General features: G+C 34.7%; 1 pseudogene across 1 annotated transcript; it reads right to left on the bottom strand.

Moving 5' to 3' along the window:
- Positions 1 to 12,583: 12,583 nt before the first annotated feature.
- On the bottom strand, positions 12,584 to 24,424 carry LOC150092152 (cytochrome P450 4c3 pseudogene; annotated as a pseudogene). Its single transcript, XR_016550616.1, has 3 exons — positions 24,358 to 24,424; positions 20,614 to 20,793; positions 12,584 to 12,765 (listed from the first exon to the last, which is right to left on the bottom strand). The product of XR_016550616.1 is annotated as a cytochrome P450 4c3 pseudogene (transcript).
- Positions 24,425 to 24,943: the final 519 nt, after the last annotated feature.

The following is a 24,943-nucleotide window of genomic DNA, read 5'->3' as shown; positions in this document are numbered from 1 at the left end:
TTCGACACCTTAATCTTGAAGCTAAATATGGAAATATCATTTCTTGGTTCGAGTAAGCAGTGAGGTGATATTTCACCGAATTTATTTGGCATTTTCTCCAACAAGAGAAGATAAAAGAAGGCAATAATTTCCTTGACAGAGTTCCTTATGAAAACAGGTCGTACAAGGTTAAAGTTTAGGTCGACTTGACCGAGAGGTGCTATGTATTTCTCATCCCCAGTCCATCAATAGCTCCATGAAGATGTGAAAGATTCCATTTAAATTGTTGATTATAGAAAAGTGATTATCATCTCCCTGTTCTCCACTCACACATAAAATTAGTAATCCTATTCTCATAAAAACTGATGCACTGTAAACAACAGCACTCACTAGGGTCAACTCTTGATGGTACCTGATTCAGAAAATATTTATTATTCAATATAAAGTACATTGTTATCTTAAAAACTTCTAAAGACTCTCGGAATAAAGCGAACTCTCTTGGATCATTAAGACAATAACTTAAGGCATTTTGTTGAAACGTAACTCATTGAACCTTGCTGAGCCTAGTCCTCATAACAGATATTCAAATTTAAAAATTAAAAAATCTCACAGCGGAATTATTGCTGAAAAAATTTTCAGCAATCAAAGAATGGCAAAATGTCAATAAAGTGCAACTGTCATTACAATTTGAATAAAATCCTCATGAGTAATATGAAAGTTAATAGCGTCGTACAGAGTAAAATTAGTCGTACTGAGTACAAATTAAAATTACCAAAGAATTTTAAAATATTCATTTCTTTTTTTTTTATGTTGGACCCATACATCAGAGGTTTAGAAATGTGTATTGTTTTTTCTTGCTATATTGCAATTGCAGCGGTCCTGATTTGTCAGTTTTATTCTCTGTAGCTAAAGTAAGTAAAAACTCGGCTTCAATGTTTTGGAAGACCAGGGTTCGATTCCGCTCTATGATCGGAGAAATGTTTTCACATTTTTTTCACTAAAGGTGAATTTGCAAGTATCATGCTGTTGCGGAGTTTTTTTTCCTTTCTTTTTCTTGTGGATTTTTCATCCCACAAAACTGGCAAACCGGCCCAGGACCTCACATATCTAGAGACATAAAACACTGCCGCTAGGAAGCAGTAATTTCTGACCAATATCGTATCTAATCCAAATGCCAATCTTGGTTACTGGCAATGTCTAACAATCGTTTTAGGGTGACTTGTTATATTATTATGTCCAACAATAGGAAATACAGTATTTATTTTAATGAATTACAGTAATTAAGATAACTGAAATTGGTTTTTTTTATTAGTTGGAATTTGATACAGCTGTAAACCGACTAGTTTCACAACGTTAACTGGTGGCTTCTTTTGGGTTAGATGAATATATACATATATCGGCTTAAAACAAACGATCTTAGTACTATCCAAACATCTCGCACATCTAAAAGCATACATTAGAGATACAGACGCATATATCAAAAATACACACCATTTTGTTGAAAAGCTAAGAAAAAATCTCCATATCATGAACAGATATTCTAGTAAGTTTATATGTCGTGTCTTTATTTACAAATGTCTCGGTGAATGAAGTTATGCCTCTCATAGAAAATCTCTTTCCTCAAGATATTTCTCAACTTTATAATCATTGTCTCAATTCAAATTTCTTCAGGTGGAATGAATAAATCTCCAGATAACTTTCAGGCCTTGCGATGGGAAGTCCTCTATTTCCTCCATGTGCGTAATTATTCATGGAAAAGTTCGAAAAATATATCTTATTACGTACGGATCCTAAACCGTCAGCGTGGTGGAGATATGTCGAAGAACATATTTATAATATGGAAACATAGTGTCGTAGAGCTAAATGATTTTCTAACATCAATAAACTCTTTCACCATAAAATCAAGTTCACCTTAGAAGTTGAAAATGAAGGGAAATTTCCTTTTCTGGATATACTTTTTACAAACAAACGGACAAAAGCATTGGTCTTAATGTGTATCGCAAGCCGACCCACACGTTACCTGCATTACACCATATTTCACAGAAATTAATCATTATACATATACTGAAGAACGGGCGATCTCTATTATAAGAGATCAAAGAATATTCACAGAAGAATTAGATTTTTAATTTTATAAACAGTCAGGCGATTACAACTGTATAGTATGAACTATTAATTTCTCTTTGTTTTTGTTTTAACTTTCAGTTACCTTTTACCCCTGAAGATGTACGTCAAACGACTTACGAAACTTGTCGGATTTTATTTCTTTATTGTGCTTTTAGCTTAATAAAAAAGGTGATCCAATTACCGGAATATGCCTTAAGAATTAGATTTTATTCTCCAAATATTAATCAGCAATGATATCCTAAAAACATAACATTTTTTTAGGATAAAAGGGTTGGAGAATATCATTCTCCAACCCCTCTCCACAGCAAATCCAGGAGACTCATTATAGGACTCCAATTTCCATTCCTTTTGTTGGCATACGTTCAAAAAAAACTGCCAACCTCCTAAAGTCTCACGATTCGGGTAGCATTCAAACCGACTGTACAGAATATCTTACGCTCATCTAAAGACCAGAATGCTTTCAATAAACACCCTGGCGTTCACAATATTCCTTGTGGCCTGAATTACATCGGACAAACTTCAACTAGCCTAGAAATAAGGCAAAAAGCGCACATTGAAGACGTCAATAACCACAGAGAAGACAGTTCTGGTTTAGCATTCCATTTTTCAAACACTTCTCACAACATTGAATGGGATAAAAGTACTATGCCATATATAGAAGATGACTACAACATAAAAGAAGCCGCAGTATTAATCCGCTCACAAGGCATCCTGAATGCCTTGTGAGCGCATGATTCTTGGTGATATCCGGAAATCACTCATAAAATCTCTCCACACATCAGAGTTTAATTTCACAGCTAATTATAAGACGCACCTAATTAACAATGATTGACCAAGTACTATCATCCATGTTCCTATGAATTCGGCATTTTTAATTTTTCAGTTATGTATTGATTCGTAATCTAAGATCGTTTGTTTTATATATATGTTCATCTAACCAAGAAGCCATCAGTTAACGTGCCGAAACTAGTCGGTTTCTAGTTGTATCAAATTCCGATCAATAAAAAAAATCCCAATTTATCTTAATTAAATATTTAGTGGTCGAAAATAACATTGATCATGAATAACAGTAATGTAATTTATTTCGCAGTTCAAAGTACCAACAAAGGAAAAGGAGTTTGATTTTGATTTTCTTCATTTTAAGCAGAGTATCATTTTTTGTCTTTCTAGTGTCGGTTTAATTTTTCTAATGGAATATTATATTTCAGAAGTATTGTATTACTATATGAGTGTAAAGAGCAGAACAGAGCAATAATAGTATCATATTTTTTAAATTAACGCAAATAATAAACGTATAGTATATCAGTTCAGCGGATAGGCAAACAATTGAAAATTAAGACTCATTAGAAAATACCCAAATGGAGATATTGTTCTAAAAGACATCAGTAGAAGCCAACAGTTGAATGAAGATGATTAAAAAAAATGTTATTTGAATTAGGAGGTGACTTGCGGAATAGCTCTGGGCAATATTTAAAAGAATTAGAAGAAAGAGGCAAACCATTGATGATAATTCTGATGAACACTCACCACGCGATGTTCGCAAAAATATAAGCAGCAGAAAGTATACGTGTTTGTCAAAGAGAACGGAGTGAATTATTGATAGATAAGTTATTAAACACCCTAACTATACTTCTCTATACTCAGTCGGATATTTTTGGAAGCCCATTGAGACATCATCCCAAATAATAAATCAGTACTCAATGTCCTGAGGAATGTTTGAGACCTGTACAGATAACTCCCTTTTCAAAAATTAATTAAATCGATCCCACCTGGCAAGGCAAGTATTGCTTGGTATCGTGTGGTGTATGATCGCTAACATTCTAGGTGTTGCGATCTTGGTTAATCACATGGTAGGCTTTGATCACTTTTGATAATGTTATTACTGTAACTATTACTATAATGTTATTAATGTAATCTTAATAGGAAAGGACATTATTTCCACTTATTCACAATGGGCTTTACAACTAGAATGAGAAAGTATTCTCCTAAAGGTTTCAACCAATAAAATAAGTCTCATTAATAACCTGAAGTATTTAAATATTGTGAAAGCCCTCAAATTCAATAACCTTGAACCTCTTTTCGAAGTAACCGCGCCAAGATTTAGAATGGTAAACAGCAAATGATCACGTGACAACATACGTGTTTCGACCTTCCAGCTTTACGCTCTAATTCTGATCGATAAGGGAAATTACTTTTGTTACCAGATTTAGAAACGGTAGCTGGAAAATCGAAACCCCCTATGCTCGCACGTGGCTCAAATATTGCATCCTCTGAATGCAATCTAAGCATAGTTGACGGCAGTAATGTTTGTTGCTTTACGATAAGCTAAAAACAGAAACAGAATTATGTTTTCTTCATTACGTAAGGGTACCACCACTGCGATATGTATTAAACATCATTAAAATATTTAAAATATTAAATATTTTATAACATTGAAAACAAATATAACACTGCTTTGTTCATATTAAATTTTAACCTTCCAATTCCTCTTCTTCTCTTCTAATATTTTAAGATAGTAATATAAAGAAGATGGCTATTCAAAAACTGATTAGGCCGAACTTTATATCATCAAAAGCAGTTTGAATCGTAATAATTAAATTTAAATCATGACTAAATATATTAAACAACCAGGATCCTGACACTGACTGCACTAAACTCCACTCTTAATAATTGGGCTTTCGCGATTATCAATTTTGCAACTCCTTTTGCCCTTCTTACAAAAATTCTTCAAGTAAATTATGTTAGCCGCATATGCGTTCTAAGGGTTCCGAAATTATTCTCACTGACGTTCCTTGTTAAACGCATTTTCGTTCTGTAAAATTATCGTTTTTTATTTACTATTAAGTGCCATTCTATAACTCACAAATAAACTAGAATATTCACATGAATATGGTACAAAACTTTTTTTATTTATTGATTTATGTTTTGGTCTTCCACCAGCATTGTGACGGCATATTGACGGCAGATGAACTGTATACGTATTAATCACGTAAACCCAAACCGATGAGTACCACGAAATTCACCACCCTCGTTGACAATTCATTTATATACATTCATCGCACACCCTTATTTCTTTAGCTTATTTGTATTAATTTTTATTTTTATAAATTTTTCCATACTTATTTGTACATGGATACATAATAACACCAACATATTCAACATAGCACCTCATTAGATAATAACTTAAACCAAAATTTATACATAAAATGTAATTAACTTATCATCCAGATATAAGTCCTATCAAATTCTTCCTTAAAATTATATAAATTAAACTTTCTACAACCCGTTGATGAAAGTCATTAGACATATTTTCTCCCATACCAGTTAAAAATTAACTTCCTATTATTTCTGTAATACTCTTTTTTTTCAAACAAAATAGTTTTGTTAAGCCTTCCATTAGAGCCTGGATCAGCTAAATGTATTAATCTTTGCTGTCTTATCACTTCTATACCATCCGCTAACTCAATTTAATTAGTTCAATTAAATCTCATCTCAGGCTTCTGTTAGATAAATTCATCAAGTGACTACTTCTTCTTCGCTATAATCCATTAAGAACTTATCTAATATTTGTAAACTTCTCATTATTTCTTCTTAGCCTAGAATGGAAGCCTCTCTCAATTAATCTTCTGATCTGCTCAGCTGTAATTTGTTGCTTTTCCAGTTGAATTCCTGAACACAAATACTCTCAACTAAAATACTTAATCACTATTTGAATTGAACTTTCTAAAGCCTGTTCATTCCTTTTATATCCATCTAATATCTCCTTATTGAATCGAATAAGAAGATAACCTTATATTATACGATTACATTATACTTGCATTATATCTAGATTAAAAATTCGATTATGTAAATTATGATGTAAACGATAAACTACGCCATTACGAATACTGGTGAAGTGGGTTTGAAATACTTTTGAGTATCTTACAATCAACTTTCTTATGCTTTAAATTTTGTTGCACTGTGATGGTTTTTTGTGGGAAACGTGAACTTTCTCGTAAGTCAAGGGTCAATATGAGATCCGATTTCATCCCATGGGTTTATTCGCATTGAGATTTATTGATATCTAAGCATGTACTAAACTTTCTTAATATCTAAATTCCTAAAAACCTTTCCTAATATCCAATCATCTCAAGTCGTTTTAATATCTAAATACCTCCAGTTCATCTGTTTCCATATTGGTTAGGTTAATGCCCAACTGTTCGTTTAGTGACTGCCTTTCCCCTTCTTGCACGATTCATTTTTCACAGAGTGATCATTTAGTAATTCGACGATTTATTTTGTTTTGTATCGCTTCTTTACCGTAGAGATTAGTTATATTATCTTCTTATGATAATCCCTTCACGAGGATATCCTCTCAATCCCTTAGCCAACTAGACCATAGAAATCCCAAAGATATTTAGCTTACTTCCTCTCACACCAGGAATTTGTATGAGTTAAGATGCTTGGTCACCGTCTTGCGTGTGATCCGTGCTGCTCAGGAGCTTGCTAATCAACATTCTGTTTATGAATGTTCCACAAGATCTCTCTCTTTGTTTCCGCCTCTGCATACAGCTACTCATTGCTTCATCTTCATTACGCATTGTGAGTCCTCTAGCTGTATTACTCAAAAAACATTTTGATATTTTCCATGCATTACTGTAACTCTTTCCTTTTAGTTTCTCATAGTACAACCCCAAATTGTGTAACATAATTTTATGTTCTTTAAATGAAAACATTCCACCACTTTCTGATCAAGATTGTATCATCGCTCGTTTAAATCACAAGAAAAGTAGTTGAACTGTTCCGTGACAGGAAGAATCTTTTGATGCTGTCACTAGATGTAGCACTCTCAAGTCCTCACAACACATGCTGTTTATTAAAAAAAAATGAAAACGTATCATTAGTACAACATAGCTTCCTAAATCCAATTAGTTCCATGTGTCCAATTTTACCTTCCAGTCTATATTAACATAGTTGAAGACTCCCATATTAATAGTCCACCATGCAGTCACTGATTCCACTTTCCAATGCATGTCTTTGCCAATCCTATATCTCAAATATTTTGTCTTATTGGCTTTGTTGTTTTATGCACTATTAGCCTAGCTTCTCTCTCAGATTCTTCCCTATATTCAAATAATCAAAGTGTATCAATTGCAACCGGTCAAGTATTGATATTGCTTATAATTTTTGGTCAAGTGGCGGTGACCAATGCCAGTAAATCCTCTCCGTTGTTTCTGATATTTTTGGATTATAAACGAATTGCAATGTGAGAAGAAGCCGTGAATCTTTTAATAACTATTCCACTTACCTTGAGAGCTGGGAAACTGCACCAATCATTTCTTGTTCCTTCCCAATTTTATATTCACTTACATCAGGAGTTCCTGCATATACCTTTCCATGGTATTCCATGATTACACTGAAACAAGCTCTCTAGACGCCTCCAATCCATTCGGAGTGTCGTCCATCAGTCAAGTATATTCGTCATTTCACTCCATACAACTAAAACTGCACATCATTCCTCCTACTGTCTTGTCTCATTTGCATTCATAACGTTATTACTTAATTAAATTAAGTAATTTAATTAATTTTCTATTAATTATCTATCCTATGGGGATAGATTCCTATAGAGATTCAATATTTTATATTTTCTTTTTCTTTCATTTGCCTCCGCTTCTAATTCTTCCTGTTTTCTGCTCTGCGATCAAATAAACTGTTTTCCAGCTTCTAAAATACATTATTTATCCCATGAAAGATTATATGTAAGGACGCCATATTGTCTCAATACAGTCTTCGCTATTCTTTTTATCTTTCATAACTTCCTTCATCTGACTCACACGCCAATTTTCTGCATTTTCTTCTCTTTGTTCTTTGTGATATTTTCAGAATTTCTTATTTTTATCACAAACGTTTGCGATACTAATATCTTTCTTTTGACCTGAACAAAATTTTAGATACCCACTTTTTTACTATTGTCGCTTATCATTCACAACTTCTTGACTTTTATTATCACTAATGCGTATATCGTGTACATATCTCAACTCACGACGAGTTGCTAATATTAATTTCTCTCAACCTGCATGAAAATAATATGACTATTATTGAAAGTTCACATAACATTTACACTCAGCAGGAGCGCATATCCAGTTAAACCTATTTTATGAACTAAATAAAAATAAAAGAAATAAAACATCAACACCTATTTTTTGCCTAATCGGAGTAAGCAATACCGTTTGGTTCTATTAACATTTGAAGACTGGCAGGTCAGATTATGCCTCTTAGACAAAAAAAAAAAAAAAAACAAGAGATAGCTGGCCCTAACAATCCTAAAAATCCTAACATTGACGCTTGGTGGGGCAGTTATGTTATTCATATGACTATTATCCACATATATATATATATATATATATATACAGTATATGTTTGGTGTATTTTACACAATAAAATAGTTACATGAAGAAAGAGTCATGTATTGTATGGTGCTGCCATCTATTGTATACATTTGTATACATTAGAGTAGAACTCAATTTCAATAATAATTTAAATCTTTGAAACGTGTTTCATGTAGCGACTATCAATAATACTGATATTCAGTAGCAAAACTAGTGTAAATGGAATTACTTTGATATAACCCACAGTAATGATCTTAATTAAAATAACTTAAACTTAAGGATTAAATTTATTTTACAAATTATACATACCAGGTGCTATTCAGAAGTTCGAAAAATTCAAATAGTGCGCGAACAGGTTGTAGTACGGCCTTTTTCCGCTATATTGGGCGATCAGTAGTATCCCAACAGCAGGCAAGTTGAGAAGCTGTGTTCTTTTATTACACGACGTTTTTTGTAACATCGTGTTTTCGTAGATTGGCGATTTTCTTTTCCAATTCAAATTTCGGATTTTAAAGAGCAAAGAATCTGCATAAAATTTTATCTCAACATAAAAAAAAAAAAACTGCTACAGAAACCGACCAGATGCATGATGTAGAGTTCTTTGGTGCATAAAGTAGAGTTCTTTGATATACGAGACATTGCGGATAAAGAACCACCAGCACCCCTGGTGAAACTGAAGGTTTGTTATGAAAATTTGAAGACGATAAGGGAGACCATTCGGTGCAAAAGTCCACAGACAAGAGGAAGAGCACCGATTAGGTTCTCCTCCATGAATCGTTGTTCTACAGTTCCTAACTTCAATTACATGACAGTCGTTCCACTTGGAGATTTTTCCTGATAACCAAATGTAATTCCAGCTGAAATGGAGTCGTTTTGACATGAGTTTCGAAATCGTTTCAGAACCTTTGAGAACTACATGTAAATTATGTGTTGAAATATTTGAATCTTCAGGCTACAATTTTACAATAATATCTATACATTTATGTCACTTACTTCAAAAAGATACTTCGGTAAATTATGAATGGAAATGTTTGCTTCATAGGCAAGATTTAGACAGATAATATGGTAAATCATTCAGAAAACTGATAAAGATGTAATTAAAGACGATGTATCTCTTTTGGGAAAAGTAAGGACATGTCAAGGAAAAATATATTCACTTCATACACTTCTGATAATATTCAATGAATCAATAAAATTGGGGCAAGTTGAGTTAGAATATTTTTACTGGAAATTTGTAACCGTTTATCAAGTTCACAAAGGAGTTCATCTCCTAAAAGAGGAGCAAACTAGAAAAGTTTCCGAAATAGTGTTATCAATACGGTACTGGAAAATTAGCTGAAAATCATATAGAATATATATATCGTTTAAAGGATTCGCATCTTATTAGGTAGAAAAGCGTACTATTGTTATAAGAGGAGGTGATTAATTTGCTTACTTTTCTGTAGAGGTCACTTGTCTGAACACTGGATGGTCATATTTGTGAATAGAAGGAAACTTTTAATATAATTCTAGGACAGATTTCACCAAGTATTAGATAAAACATTTACTAGTTGTGGAAAGTGTAGCTTCGTTCACGAAGCAGTTTTTAATGTTTCGAAGGCAGTGGATTTGGGAGTTATCTTTCCAACATTTCATTTAGGGGATGCCACATCATTATGTTCAGTTTAATTAGTTTCTAAAGAAGTCTGTTTGTGCATTTTCTATATAACTCTAAGGCAGTTCGGTTTTATATATTTATTTGCTGAAGGTGATGTCTTGGGCGTCTCTTTGGATATTTCTATAGAATATACTGTATTTATATAGAGGAAACATTATGTTTTCTGCTTTTCAAGTATTTATGATTGATTTGTCCCTTTTATATATTTAGTTGCTATATACAGAATCACCTGAAGCTATTCGTTTCCAGTAGGATGTTCTTCTTTCTTAGATAATAAATTTTTTGAGTGATAATCTTTTTTACAGGTTTTATTTATTTATTCGTGTAGGGTTCCCACCTAACGGTGGGTTTTACTTCTTTACTCCATTAGGACTGGTTGAGCCTTTCTAATGAGGGATTAAGCTCACCGAACTTGTTCTGAGAGAAGAAAAAACAGAGTTTCCGGGTGAAAAAAACGCTCTACCACCTCACGAGGCCTATTAACTCACCTTTATTCGAAAGAGACCAAATGAAGGTTCCTCGTGTCATGGATAGGAATCAAATTCTGGTCTTTACCGACTGAGATAAGGAAGCTCTAACTTTCTACAGATAAGGAGCATGCAAGGATTCTGTTCGGCATCTGAAGATCTCTGAAGTAATGATCCGATGGTTTCCAACTTATGATTGCTGCTATATAGCTCTTTCCTGAGATCGTATGTTTATTTGACATATATAAGATGTTGTGATAGTTTATATCATCCCTTAGGCTATAAAAGCTAAAAAGCAATCAAAGAAAAAATGCACTCTACTTTTATATAAATGATAGTTTAATGAATTCTTTCACTATAACTAACTGTAGAAACGTCCTGGCCAAGGTATAAAGCATTTATACATCTTAAATTAAGAAAGAAATCTTTTTACGGAACAATATAACCAACTTCTCAATATCCTTTGGTATTAAGTAAATTATGTAGTGCAAATTAAAGTCAATTAAACATTAAAACAGAACGCGTAACATTACACGCATGGAGCTCAAAAGTTAATTTCGCTGAAAACTAGAGAACGTGATCTCATAATAGTGAGTAACACAACACGCTCCATGCGTGTAATGCTACGCGTTCTGTTTTAATATTTAATTTATACGATAGTGTTAATCCATTTTCTCTGTACTATCCACTTTGAGTTTTCTCTTACCGTTAAAAGCCCTGAAGAAGCCGAACAGCCCCGTCAGCGAAACTTGTTGGTATTAGATGTTTATAAATCATGGTCAATTAAGGATCAATATATATTTCATTTTAATTAAATTTATGCATCTCTAACTAGATATTTTAAGACCATTAATTCTGTATTCTATACGAGTAAGATCAGATGTAGTAGCCTTTTATTGTTTTGTCTGATAATGCGAGTCTGGTTGATACTAATTGCAATGATTTGTAGAAAATGTTCTTTCGTTCTGACAATTTCTTTGTCACTTCTCTAGCTTTTCTTGAGGGATAAGATACTCAAGTCAATACTATACTGGCTTTTATATACCGTGCCCTATTATGTTATCAAATCTTTTAGTAATTCCGATATATTGGAATAGTGTTCTTATGTTTAGTATGTTGATATAATGCATACAAATATTCTGTAAAACAAACTTTTTTGTTATATGTAAATGTACTCTTGTACTTTTACTGAAGTATTACAGAGAAGAAGACGTAGGCTCACTACATTCCACATAAAAGTTTTGTATTATTTAAAATTTAAAACAATTGATGCGTTTATTTTTATCCTTTATGCTCTGAAGTTTCAACTCTTCCTTGCATTGCGATTTTTATTTCTTTTAATATAATAACAAATTCGTTTTTAAGGTGTCCTTTCGCGCACAAAACCACTTGTTTGTTTGATCTAAAGGACACTTTAAAGACCGTAGCCCAGTACTGTGTCCTTTAAACGAAAGAGCTGCATCGAAAATGAATTTCGTTGGACTTCGACAACCGTGTGCATAGGCGCAGCCCCAATAGTAAAGTCTACCCCTACCCCACTGATAGTGATGTCAAAAGAAGAGATGTATGCGAATCATATACCTAGCAAAACAGATGGTTTTAAATATAGTTAATGTTTTCATAATTTTTAAATAAATACCTGGAAAAGGTTGACAATAACAACCTATTGTAAGAGGAGCTATGCAGTTTGTTTAGTTCCACAAGATCACGAAAAAAAAAAACTGACTTATTTCAACGTTATTTCTCATAATTCTAGAGAAAGACATTTTGTGGATGGATTTTAAAATTTTAAACTATTACAAATAAAACATTTTCGCATTTCTCATAAGATGTGATGAAATTGTAATATATGTTAACGACGTGCAAAATATCAATATTCTAAAGTAAATGAAAATGATGGAATTTTGAGTTCAATCATGTCTTAAATATTGCAAGCTACAGCAGAAATAATTAAGATAAACACATTTGGATACACACTTTGGAGATTATTGTAATGAGTCGCATTCCATCGACCTTCGTGTGAACTGTAGTCGAAGAGGCACTGCAGCTTGCAGTTCTATCAGTGCCATGACAGGAATTTTGTCACGCTGATCTAGGGAACGCACTCTGAAGCGTCGAATGACGTTGGCAATAACGGTTTTGACTTCCATCATTGCAACTTTTTGTCCTGTCAATGAAAAAAAAATATTAATTGAAATTTGTGAAGAAAACCATACCATGTTGCAAAACGTATCGCGGATACTAGGATACTTTTCACAAAGAATTTATTTTTCACAATTTTCATTGAACCATTCAGCCATCATTAGCTACTGACACTTGTTTCATAGCTTAGATGTCCAACAAATAATTTTATTTTTTGATTAGAGAATATTCTGTGTCTCACAATATTGCTGATTTGTAACAGAGTACATCATTCTCTATTTAACTGGAAGATCAGAATTGATTGAGGATAATGTTTGTCTTGTACGTAACATTTTTGTAAGAAGTTCATGCCGATAAATTCAGTAAATGATGTACTATCCCGAAATCCAGCTGTTGCGTGAGCATAATTCACTACTCATGAAACTAAATTCCAAGTCATCAGTCACCCATTATGTCTCGGATTCTCTAATTATGTTGTATTTGAATAAAATGACTATGAATAATCATATCAGTTTATAATTATATGTGACTGCAATTTTCTTTTTAACGATAAAACGCATTTTGTTTTTAGGACATGAACTCGAGTATATTTGTTTTATATATCCTGCATGTTTATGCTTTGCACTGCCATGAAACATTTTACTGCAAGCATACTTTAAAAAAAATGGGAGACCGTTTAACATTAGCAACATCGGTATATGCATAAGTATATACTTATGTATAAATAACTGTTCAACTGAGCTGTCTATTCCTTTCAATTGGCCGTTTAATATGAGTGAGTTTAAGATCATGGAAGATTCCGAAGGAATGGAAAGAATGTAAATTAATTTAATTGCACAAGGGTGGTGCAAAGACCGATGTATTCAACTATCGTGCAATTAGGATTTCAGAAGTGCTTGTGAAGATATTGAAAAAAGTTGGTAAGGAATCGCATTCAGAAATGGTTTGACAGAGAATCTCTACTTTGAAATGAGCAACATGGGTTTACTAAGGGAAAGTCATGTTTAAGCAACTTGCTCACATTCTATAACAACGTTACCAGTGAACTAGAAAGAGGAACGAATACACCATGGTACTTTGGGCTTTTGACAGAATATAGTATGGTAGGCTGTTGCATAAATTCCATAATATGGGTTTGGATTATAGGATATTAGCGTGGATAAGGGGATGGCTGATTGATAGATATCAAAAAGTGGTATCCGGGGGATGCGAGTCTTCAATATTTAAGGTAACCTGTGGTGTACCATAATGACTACTGCTTGGTCCTCTGTTATTCAATCTGCACATTAATGATATTGGGTAGGATTTGACAAGTGATATACAGCTATTTGCTGAAGATGCTCAAGATGACATTGAATTGATGGAAGTCAATTCAATGTCAGTAATTTTCAAATCATGCACTTTGGCGTGATTAGATATCTAGTACCGTATTATATTCGTGGGATTATGCTAGAAGAAACTGATGAGGCTAGGGATCTTGGATTGTTAATAGATAGGAAGTTGAAGGTCAGGGGCCATATGGCAAAGATTGCAAATACAACTCAAAAGAAAATTGCAATGCTGAAAAGAACGTATAACATCCTCATGTTATACAAAAATGACATCCTCACATGTAAATTTGAGGATGTCATTTTGCCTCTTTACAAGGCCTTGATAAGACCTCACTTGGACTATCGTGCGCAGGTCTGGTCTCCTGGTTTCCGTTGTGAATCTGGTATAGTGGAGAGAGTGTGCAAAAGCGAACACTGAAATGATATCAGTGTTGTGGAATACTGCATATGAAGAGAAATTAAGAACTTGTAGCCTGCAGCCACTAGCAAACAGGAGAAAGAAGGGTGATATGATTGAGACTTCCAAACTTCTGAAAGGATCATACAGGATTTCAATTGATGGATTTTTCAATTTATGGAGGATGGGGTATGGACAAGAGGACATCCTTGGAGGCTGAGAATGAATGCCGCAGAGAAAGGGGTGCGGTCTACATTTTTCTCTCAGAGGCTGGTGCGTGATTGGAATGGATTGCCATTGAATGTTGTGAGTGCAATCAGTGTGAATGAATTCAAGAATAAGTATGATAACTGGTGCGTGTAGTATGTGACCTCTCTCAATAGCTCCTGATTCCCTGCAGGTCCCTTAATAATAATAATAAAATCTCTCAAAGAACATGGTCTTGTCGAGGTGGAGGGCATTGCGTGCTTCAGTAATGTTTAGAGCTCTTCTGGCGGTAGCATAGCTGCCAATAGGGCCAGCGTTGTCAAACAGATCTTAACTCAGAAGCCAGTCTAGTAGTGTTCCATCCTTCCTATCTTAATGGTGAAAAGTAAGAAGAAATCCATACCAAATCAACAGACGCCCGGGTCATCAAGGACTGCCTCAGAGGTTCTGAATCCTAGGCATCAGGCGACAAATGGGCTACAGGACCTAGCTCACCTTGCTTGCCAATCAGAGTAGGAAGCTGAAAACAACTGGAAGAAACCAAACGTAAAAATGAACTGTAGGAGAAAACAGAGAAGTTATGAAATGTTTTTACAGATCAACACTTGAAAAAGAGGTTTTTAGAACGCGAATGCATTTAATTTCGAAACAAAAATTCCCATGCTCTGCAAGAAGAGAACATAGACTTATGGACCAAAAGAATTTCATTTTCCGTAAAAAATATTTACTGAACTTGAGCTACAAGAGTTACGTAATAAACTAACCACTACATTAACAGCAAATCATCAGGAGGTTGCTTTATCAAACTTTAGAATTTAACTCAGTAAACATCAAGCTGACGACATACCTCAGAAAATTTTAACAGAAGGGCAGTGTAAAATGAAGTCAGGGATATTGGAACACATGAACTCCATAAACGACCGTATACGACTATCACCATTAAAAGCTTTACATAAATCTAAGCTAAAACAGCTTCTCTTTGACGCAAATGCTGTAATTGAAACCATCACGACCAACAGTATAAAGGAAACAAATCAGCTCTATACAGCACAGCCTATATCATTACAGTGAAGTTTGTTTGCAAACCGCAAGAACAAAACCAGAGGATGAAACAATCTGCACCATCAAAAATCCAGTTGTAACGAAAAATAAACAGAGTTTGGTTGCCAAACAAACTGATTAACACATATGATTTGGCCAATAAAAATTGCTGAAGTTACTGAACAGCTAAAACAAAGAATTATAGCGAATACACTGAAAATTAAAAGATATGATGCAAGAATAAACCAATATGTGCAAAATATGCAATTTTGACAGAATCAACGTCCGTTCTTTCAGGCTCTTCAGAGAATTACAAATGCAAACAATCATTCACCAGATACAGAAAAAACACTCAAATGTTGGAAGACATTCTGGGATAATCGTATTGATAACGATAAAGATGCCTCATGAATTAAGGAAATAGAATCAGAAATGAAACAAAAACAAATGCAAAATGTCATTATCACTAAAGAAATGGTCAGTGCGCAAACTAGAAGATTCAACACTGGAGTGCACCTGGCAAATACGACTATATGGATTTTGGTTAAATCATATAACCGGTCTACATGGTATGGAAGAACAATTTAATTATTTATTACAGCCAGGCTCAGTGGAAGACTGGATGGTATCTGGACTCACTTTTCTCTTCATGAAATATAAGGATAAGGGCGCAGGCCCAAGTAACTATCGCCCTAATAACATACCTAGCAACTATGCTTAAGCTGTTCACTGTAATCATAGCAAATTGCATATACCACTACTTATCAGATAATCAGATTTATCCGATTGAACGAAAAGGCAATTTTCAAAAATCGAGAGGAACAGAAGAACAGATACTTATTAATGAAATGATTCACAAAAATTCAAATATACGAAAAACTAACTTAAACATGACATTGATAGATTACAAGAAAGCATTAGATTTTCGCCCACATTCCTCGATCTCAAAATCACTACAAATATTTGGAATTAACATACACATACGTTCGTTTTTGGCTGCTGCCATGAAATCATGGAAAACAACTTTAATACTGAATGATGAACGATTAGGGATATTAGTATTAAACGTGGAATTTTCCAAGGTGATTCCATGTCACCGTTGCTCTTCAATAATGTTTTGTTAACTTTGTCTATGATTTTGAAGAACAGAAAACTTGGATATGAAATTCCTAAATATAATATTCAAATATCCCATCTGTTGTATATGGATGACTTGATGTTATATGGAAAATCGGTTCAGCAAATAGACTCTTTACTGAACACACTTTGTAGTTTCAGTCAAAACATCAAAATGGAATTTGATTTAGATAAATGAAAAATTGTATCTATTAAATGAGAAAAAAATTAATGACATTAAAAATTTAATTTTGATCAAGAGAAATATACAAAAGCAATTTCAGCTGACGAGCACTGTGAATACCTAGGAATATTAGAATCCGGTGATATTCTACACTCGAAAGTTAAACACCAGGCAGCAGTAGAATACACAAAATATTAGAAATATTCTTTAAAACAAAACTAAATGGATTAAACATAATTAGAGCAATGAATTCTTGGGTTATACCAGAGATCCGATACACAGCTGGCATAATAGACTGACAAAAGAAAACCTGGAAAAACTGGACCGCAAAACTAGAAAACTAATGACTATGCATCATGCATTACATCCAGGAAGTGATGTTGACCGGTTGTACCTACGAGAATAGGTGGACGGGGGACTGCTGCAAGTGAGATAGATCTTGTAAGAAGAACAAATTAGTTTAATAAGTTACATCGACAATAGCTCTGAGCTAATGCTTCAAGAAATTATACAAGAGGACCTTCTAACCAACAGGAAATAATCAAGAGGACCAACAGGAAACAAACCTGATTACAAAAAGGAACATAAAAATAACCGATTTGTGGGCTGGAAAAATAACCCTTGCATGGCCAATTTCTTCAAGATAGTGTGGACAAAATTGAAGTGACCAAGAAGTGGCAATGGCTACAATACGGATACATTAAAAAAGAAACCGAAGGATTTATTCTAGCAGCTCAAGAGCAGGCATTACAAACTAATGCAATTAAAGCAAAAATTTTCAACATCAATAATAACAGCGAATGCAGATTATGCGATCAAACAAATGAGACTTTAGAACCTCTAATCAGTGCCTGCAGCAAAATAGCTCAAAGTAACTATAAATACCGCCATGATCAAGCGGCTAAAACAATTCATTGGCAGGTATGCAAAAATGATGGCTTTTCTACTTCTGATAACTCGTGGTAGCATTATATTGAGACAGTACCGGAAAATGAAACAGGGACTTGACTTGAGAATACAAACTGATCGGCATTTGGAACACAATAGACCTGACATCACAATTATCGATCATCGACAGGTTTGGATTATTGATATCGCAGTATACAGCGATAGCAACGTTAAAAACAAAGAACTGGAAAAAGAGTACTAAATATTGAGATATGGCAATCAATATATTTTAATTTAGTCTAAATATGGCTATTCTAAATATGGTAAACTTGAAGAAACCGATGATGCTACTATAAGATCTACCAGAAAAGAATTTAAATATTATCAATGGAACCTAACTCCACTCATACCCATAGATTATAAGAAAAATAATTCATTAATTTGTCCTGTTTTGTAGGTCAACGCTAATATTTGTAGTGAAAAATATTGACTGCAATCTGTTCCTAAATCTTTGATTTTTCTAGCAGTGCCAATAGCCACTTTTTCTAGAAATGTCAAGGCTGATGTGGCAGACTTTCAGATTCATTGGAAACTGGACAGCTGATGTTCCTGTTCTCAATGGACTTACATAAGAATTATAACTTTGTCTTGTTCTGCCCATTACTTGAAACTATCCGTGTTCTGACATGCGAGCGACATGCGAGTATGCTTCATAAGGGCTTTAGCTGAACGGAGCAACCTAAGATGATATGGGGGGGGGGGGTCTGCAGGGTTTCTCAATAACCTTTCCACAACTTTTTATTTGTCTGCAACTCCTTCTTAATAACGTTGTTCATTGATTTAATTTCTCCCTGATTTATCCTTCTGATTCTTGATATTCATTCTGATATTGCATTTTTCAAACACTCCTTGGTTACCTCCCATGTATTACAAACATCTCTCACCGCCAAATGTTTATGCCATGGTACTGCTGAAAGCTAATTCCTCAGCTTTTCATAATCACCTGCTTTGGGTTTCCACACATGCCTCTTCTTAACATAAAAGTTTGCAATATCTGACAATTTCCAAGTGGAGACTTCATGATCGCTTTCCCAAGAGGAGGTAGCGTAGCTAGAATGATTACTATTAAGTCCTCTGTTGCTGTGACGAGTTCGAGCACTGTCGATCCTCATGTCCTCTCCATTACATGATGCCTTAGATATCTCAAGATCTGTATAAATTTTATTTCTCCCCTCTCTACGACCATCGTGCTCTCAGCCTATGGGGTTTATATCCCCTGGATTATAGACGTAACCAGTTATACAGGGTGTTCGGGATAAATTTAACATATTTATAATTAATTATATTTTTCCGTAAGTTACATGTATTAACACACACTTCTCTTCATTTAAAAGTTTGGACCCTTCTTCATTCATATACAAGATGTCAGAAAGGATGGATAGCTGGAACCCACCTGAATCATGGAAGAGAATAACTTGTATCATGATGATTCGTGCCCGCCATCAAAATAAGGATATTACGACTGCTGCCCAATGCTCCCTGAATACAGTAAAAACAATCAGGCATGAACTAGAGACTTGCAATGGTGACTACGAGGATGTAGCAAGAAGAAAGATCCCTAGCAGGCGATCTGATTGCGTTCGTACAGCAGAATTCCTCGCAAATCTGCAGGAACAGGTGTTGAAGAACCCTGGCTTTGGAATTCGGGCTTTGTTCGTGGAGTTGCTAACTGTAGTCAAGCCCTGGATAACAAGGGTAGCCAATGGTAGGCCGTATGTATGGCAGCAGGATTCGGCCCCTTGCCACACCTCTGGGAAAAGTCAAAAATGGTTGTCTGAAAATTTCTACGACTTCACCAGTCCAAATGTTTGGCCTCCAAACTCCCCAGACCTTAACCCCATGGATTATTTTGTATGGGGCGCAGTTGAAAAAGACACCAATCGCACTTCCAGTAATACAAAAGCCCAGTTAATGGATAAAATTAAAACAGTTTTTGCGGCCCTTCCCAGGGAGACTGTAGCATCAGCTTGTTCGAGGTTCCGAAGCAGAATTGAAGCTGTGATCGATGCTAATGGTGGTTATTTTGAGTAAATCTTGTTGATAGTATTGTAATTAACTCTGCCTGTAATGTTTTTTTGTCAATTCATTAAATTTAATAGATACAAAGAAGATTTTCTTTTTCCTTACGAAACTGTCAAATTTATCCCGAACACCCTGTATAATCTTCTTTGCCTCTATCTCACACTAGATATCATGAAAAGAACGTTTCCTTATCTTCTTGATGTATTTCTATTCTTTTCTTGGCATCAATTCTCCTGCTATTATTAGCAGAAGAATTACTGCTTCAATTCCTCTACTATTATTAGCAGAGAAATTGAAACAGAAATAGGATGGGTTGACCTTTGCCATTCATTCATCCCGTTCGTGCCTGTATCATTGTGATTATATCGTCATCGGTCAACCAATTATCACTAATGCGTAGAACTTTTATTTCGACGTTTATATTGTAATAACTTCCCCGTTTAAAGAAATATCGAATGAAATGTCGTTTTTCACTTTATTAACCACTGAGAAAATAGTGAATTCTTCAGAAACAGGAGTTTTGTTGATATACGAGTAAATTTAAATTAGTACATATAGGTCAGTAAATTATTACCAAGGCTGAGTGATGATTAATACATAAAGCAGTTGTTAAAATGAAGGTCTTACCAATGCATGTCCTAAGTCCACCAGAGAATGGAATATATGCAAATGGATGACGAGCTCTGCTGTTTTCAGGAATGAACCGAGTTGGATCAAAAACTTCCGGACTAGGAAACGTGTCTGGATTACGATGAAGGCAATATATATTAACAAGACATTGTGTTCCTCTTGGAATTCTGTATCCATCTAAAATCAAATTAATAGAAGAAGAACTCATCATGGAAATGGAATATTACAGAGTGCAGATTTTGATTTTTTATAAAGTACAGGGTGATTCTAAATTACCGTCGGGGTTTTCGTGGACTGTAATTTTCAAATCGAGAAAACAAAAACAAAATACAACTGCTTACAGAATATGGAAGTTTAACTCAAAACGTTTTATTACCAGTTGAATCAATACTGCAGAATGCTGAACATTCGATTCCAAAGCAATGAACAATTTCCCTTCAAGTGTTCTTCATTTTTTGTGGTGTGACGGTTTGTATTGCAGCAACGATTCTTGTCTTCAGTTCATCGAGGGAGATCACAAGGGTCTGGTACACGTCCTTACGTACTCTCATAGGAAGAAATCAAGCAGCGTAATATCGGGTGAGCACGGAGGCCACGGAATCGTTCCATCACACTCAACAGAGCGCTCAGGAAAATGCATATCAAGAAATTATTGGACCCAATATGGCAGTGCACCATCTTGCTGGAACACAACATTTGGCTAATGAGGTAACAGATACAGCTGTACCATGACCAGATGAGTTTTTTCCCGCAAAGGAAAAGTGTTCCAAAACCTCCGAACTTGACAAAGCACCCCAGATATTCACCTTCAGACTATCTCTTTTGAATACTCGAAAGTCCCGAGATGTTCCAGTCCCCATATTATGTAGTTCTGACGATTTACCTTACATTCCCTAATACGCGAAACATTGAATCCTCACTAAAATCCATTTCCGAAGATATTTTTCATTAGTTTCGATTTTTGACAAAATCTTGGGCAAATTGGAGAGGTTGGGGTTTGTCGTCCTGCTGCAAAGCCTCCACACAGTTTGTAGGTGAAGCAAAGATTTCTGCAAGGAAATCTTGAGACATATATTCTAAAAAGGCCTGTTAATCTTTGGTATACAATCGAACCTACAACTGTGCCAGTTATGAAAGTCATAATCGAAGATGTAATGAGAAAATTTGCTGAGATATTGTTGCAGAAGATGATATTTGTGGTTCGGTCACGAATTGGCACATTGCGTTTGGTTGTCTGTAGCAGCTCTGAACATCATTGATGTTGGAATTAAAATCTTAGTTGTTGGTAAAGTTGATCTGGAAGTTATTTATATTGCATGGGTTGCTTATATTTCGATAAGTTTTGAGTTTAAATAATTTGGGTGCATTCTGATATTTTTAAAGATTTTTGGTGCTTTTTTTTATAGCACACATTTTAACTGCTAGAAAGTGAATAGAATTGTTTATGTTGTCTAACATGGTTGTGACAAGTTTAATAAAGGGAGTGCTCAACACGTTCATTGCCAATCACGCGATATCGCGTGATGCGAGGTCTCACCAGGCGGCCGATCCCGCGTTATCGCGTGGGCGTCGCTAACTAAATGAAAAAATTAAAAAAATTTGGCCACCACACGAAATTCCAATTTTCAGCTTGGCAATGAAAGTGTTAAAGAGCAGAGACATGCTGCAGGGATGAAAAACTCAGGGTCATTCATGAGTTCCTCTCGCAGAGTCTACATTCCATTCCAAGAATAGAGTTCGACTGTCCCTCTTACAAATTGCTACACTCGGATTCCCTTCAAGCACAACCTGGCAAAGTAAGCAATAGCAGAATTATTCATCAGTTGATCCGAAAGATCCATCCGTCCACGAGTCAGACTTGCGGAACCATTTTATTTCTCTAACGAATAATGCATGCCCTGCAGGCTCCTTGGTTAAATAAGTATGGTTAAGGAGGCCTTCGTCTGCTATCTATGCAGGAAGAAAAGCGGATGGACTTGTTCTTTAAGTCCACTGAGGATTGATGTTTTGATGTTTTCCATGTCCCATTTCATACTTTTACTTTTTGTTGCTGATTTTTATACCAAATTTGATTCTGCTCTTATCCAATGTCGTTCACAAATCCTGAAAGTCTTACCAGATTCGTTTAGGAGTACCGTCTATTAAGGTGAGCATTAAGTTTGAATTCTACTATTGAGATATCAAGATTAATGCCACTTCTTTCGATAATGTTATCCTTACAAATGACGAATAAAGTGGGAGAGAGAGAAGGTGTGCGTTAGTCTCCCTTACAAAAAATATAATGGTACAACTTCATCGATAAGGCGAGGAGTTCACATAAATTACTTTGTGTTCGAGAAAAGAAAGAGAGTAAAATAAAATTTAGCCAGCGTCTAATTCAGTCTTTCGTTCATGCTAATTATATGTCTTAAAAACTAAATATCTGCCATTTACAACAAGCTTGGAGGAGTTATAGAGTGGATGTGCAAAATATAAAGTTTGAGGAGTGCTGTGTTACAAGTACACTTTCACTTACAAGTTATCTGAATACTCTCCCTTTTCTACTCCTCCGTCGTTTGTGTGTGTGTGTGTGTGTGTGTGTGTGTGTGTGTGTGTGTGTGTGTGTGTGTGTGTGTGTGTGTGCGTGCGCGCCAGAGCAGACTGATATACCTGTAGGCAATCTTCTCCATCATTTTATATTTCCCCACCAAACTACTTTGCCTACTTTTAATGTTTCAATTATCATATTAATGGGAATGTAAATATATTTGATGTAATGTGGTTAGCATAATCGTTCTCCAGTCAGTAGACCGGGATTCGATTCTCGCAACAAGTATTGATGCTTTTGATTATCTCATTGATTCATACACGGATACCAACACTGTCCTAAGATGGACTGAGTCAGTTAGAAAAGTAGACACATCCTCTAAACATTTGGGAGAAGCCCTCACCCAGCAGTGTCATCAACATTACGTCGAGATCGATCCTTCTTCATATAGCATTTTCCTTTCTATAGTAAATTCCCCAATTTAAACCAAATCAATTTGCCAATATATTTTTAAGAAGTAACGCCATCTCTGTAATAAAGAGAGACGTCATACGAGCACAGTTTTCTTTTCATAATTAAAACATTAGAATCTATGAAACGTGAATTTAAGTGAATTTAAACCTTTCTTTTCTGAACTAAAATGAAACTGGAGATACGCCGACCTGGTTGTTCGAGTGGTCTGCATATCCGTTCTCCACCCAAAACGCTGCTGGTTTGAATCCCGCTGTGGGCATGGATGTTTGTGATTGTCTGTTAAAATACTTGTGATCATGATCATCATTTTCACCAGCGGTAGATGTCGCTGGTGTAGATGATGGTAGTTGGTGGATTCAGTAGTGAATACAGAGTTGTAGAGTGCCCTCCCTCAATGAGTCATTGAACTCCCTGGAGGTATTACGTAATAATAATAATAATAATAATAATAATAATAATAATAATAATAATAATAATAATAATATTATTATTATTATTATTATTTTACGAAATAAAAAAAATAAATAAAAACTATTCAGCTTTTCTCAATCCTATTAAAATCAACGAACACTGTTAAATATGTTTGAAAGCAATGTGCTTTTCGGCTCTAAATTAATATAATTAAGATTAAAAACTTCTGAATTAATCACACTGCGATGAACAACCACTGTTAATAATACTTATACTATTCTATTAATAATACAATAAATATACAAAGTAATAAATTTTGGCACGCTTACCAAGCTCAATATCTTCTTCAAGTTGTCGAGCAATTAATGGTATAGTGGGATATATTCTCATTGTTTCCTGCAAAGTAGTGGGTAATCGTTAAAATATTCACTGAACAGAAGCAAATTTTGTTAATAAATAAATAAATAAACGAAACATAATACACTTGTAACAAAAAATACATTTGTAATATAAAAATTTGTAAGTAAAGCGAAATGAAAACAAATTACATCTTGAAAACATGAGCGAAATTAAATCCTGTCTTATTTTTCATAAAACAGAACATTTTTTCCAGTGTTATTACTTTTGATATCATGCATCTCTGGACAAGATGACGTCTAGCGTCCAGCCTTTATTGCGCAAACATTACAAATATCACCAAATAAGCATTCGAAAATACTCAAGACATTACTTGACTTCAGAACGACTATTCATTCTACACGAATCACTAATCCATCTAGCAGTATTCGTGCTGTTCTAATATTTTCAAATGGTATTTCTACGAGATCTATACAATAATGGATTCTGTAGTGATGAGAAGAGAAGAGAAGAGTGCAAATAAGTTTGAGAATGATAACATCTGGCCATCGTCTTTCA

The sequence above is a fragment of the Typopeltis vanoorti genome, unplaced genomic scaffold (genome assembly GCF_054136105.1).
Source record: "Typopeltis vanoorti isolate ZY-2024b unplaced genomic scaffold, IOZ_Tvanoo_1.0 HiC_scaffold_347, whole genome shotgun sequence".
NCBI classification, from domain to species: Eukaryota; Metazoa; Arthropoda; class Arachnida; order Uropygi; family Thelyphonidae; genus Typopeltis; species Typopeltis vanoorti.
Note: the sequence above shows the minus strand (reverse complement) of the source record. Positions and strands in the feature narration are given on the sequence as shown.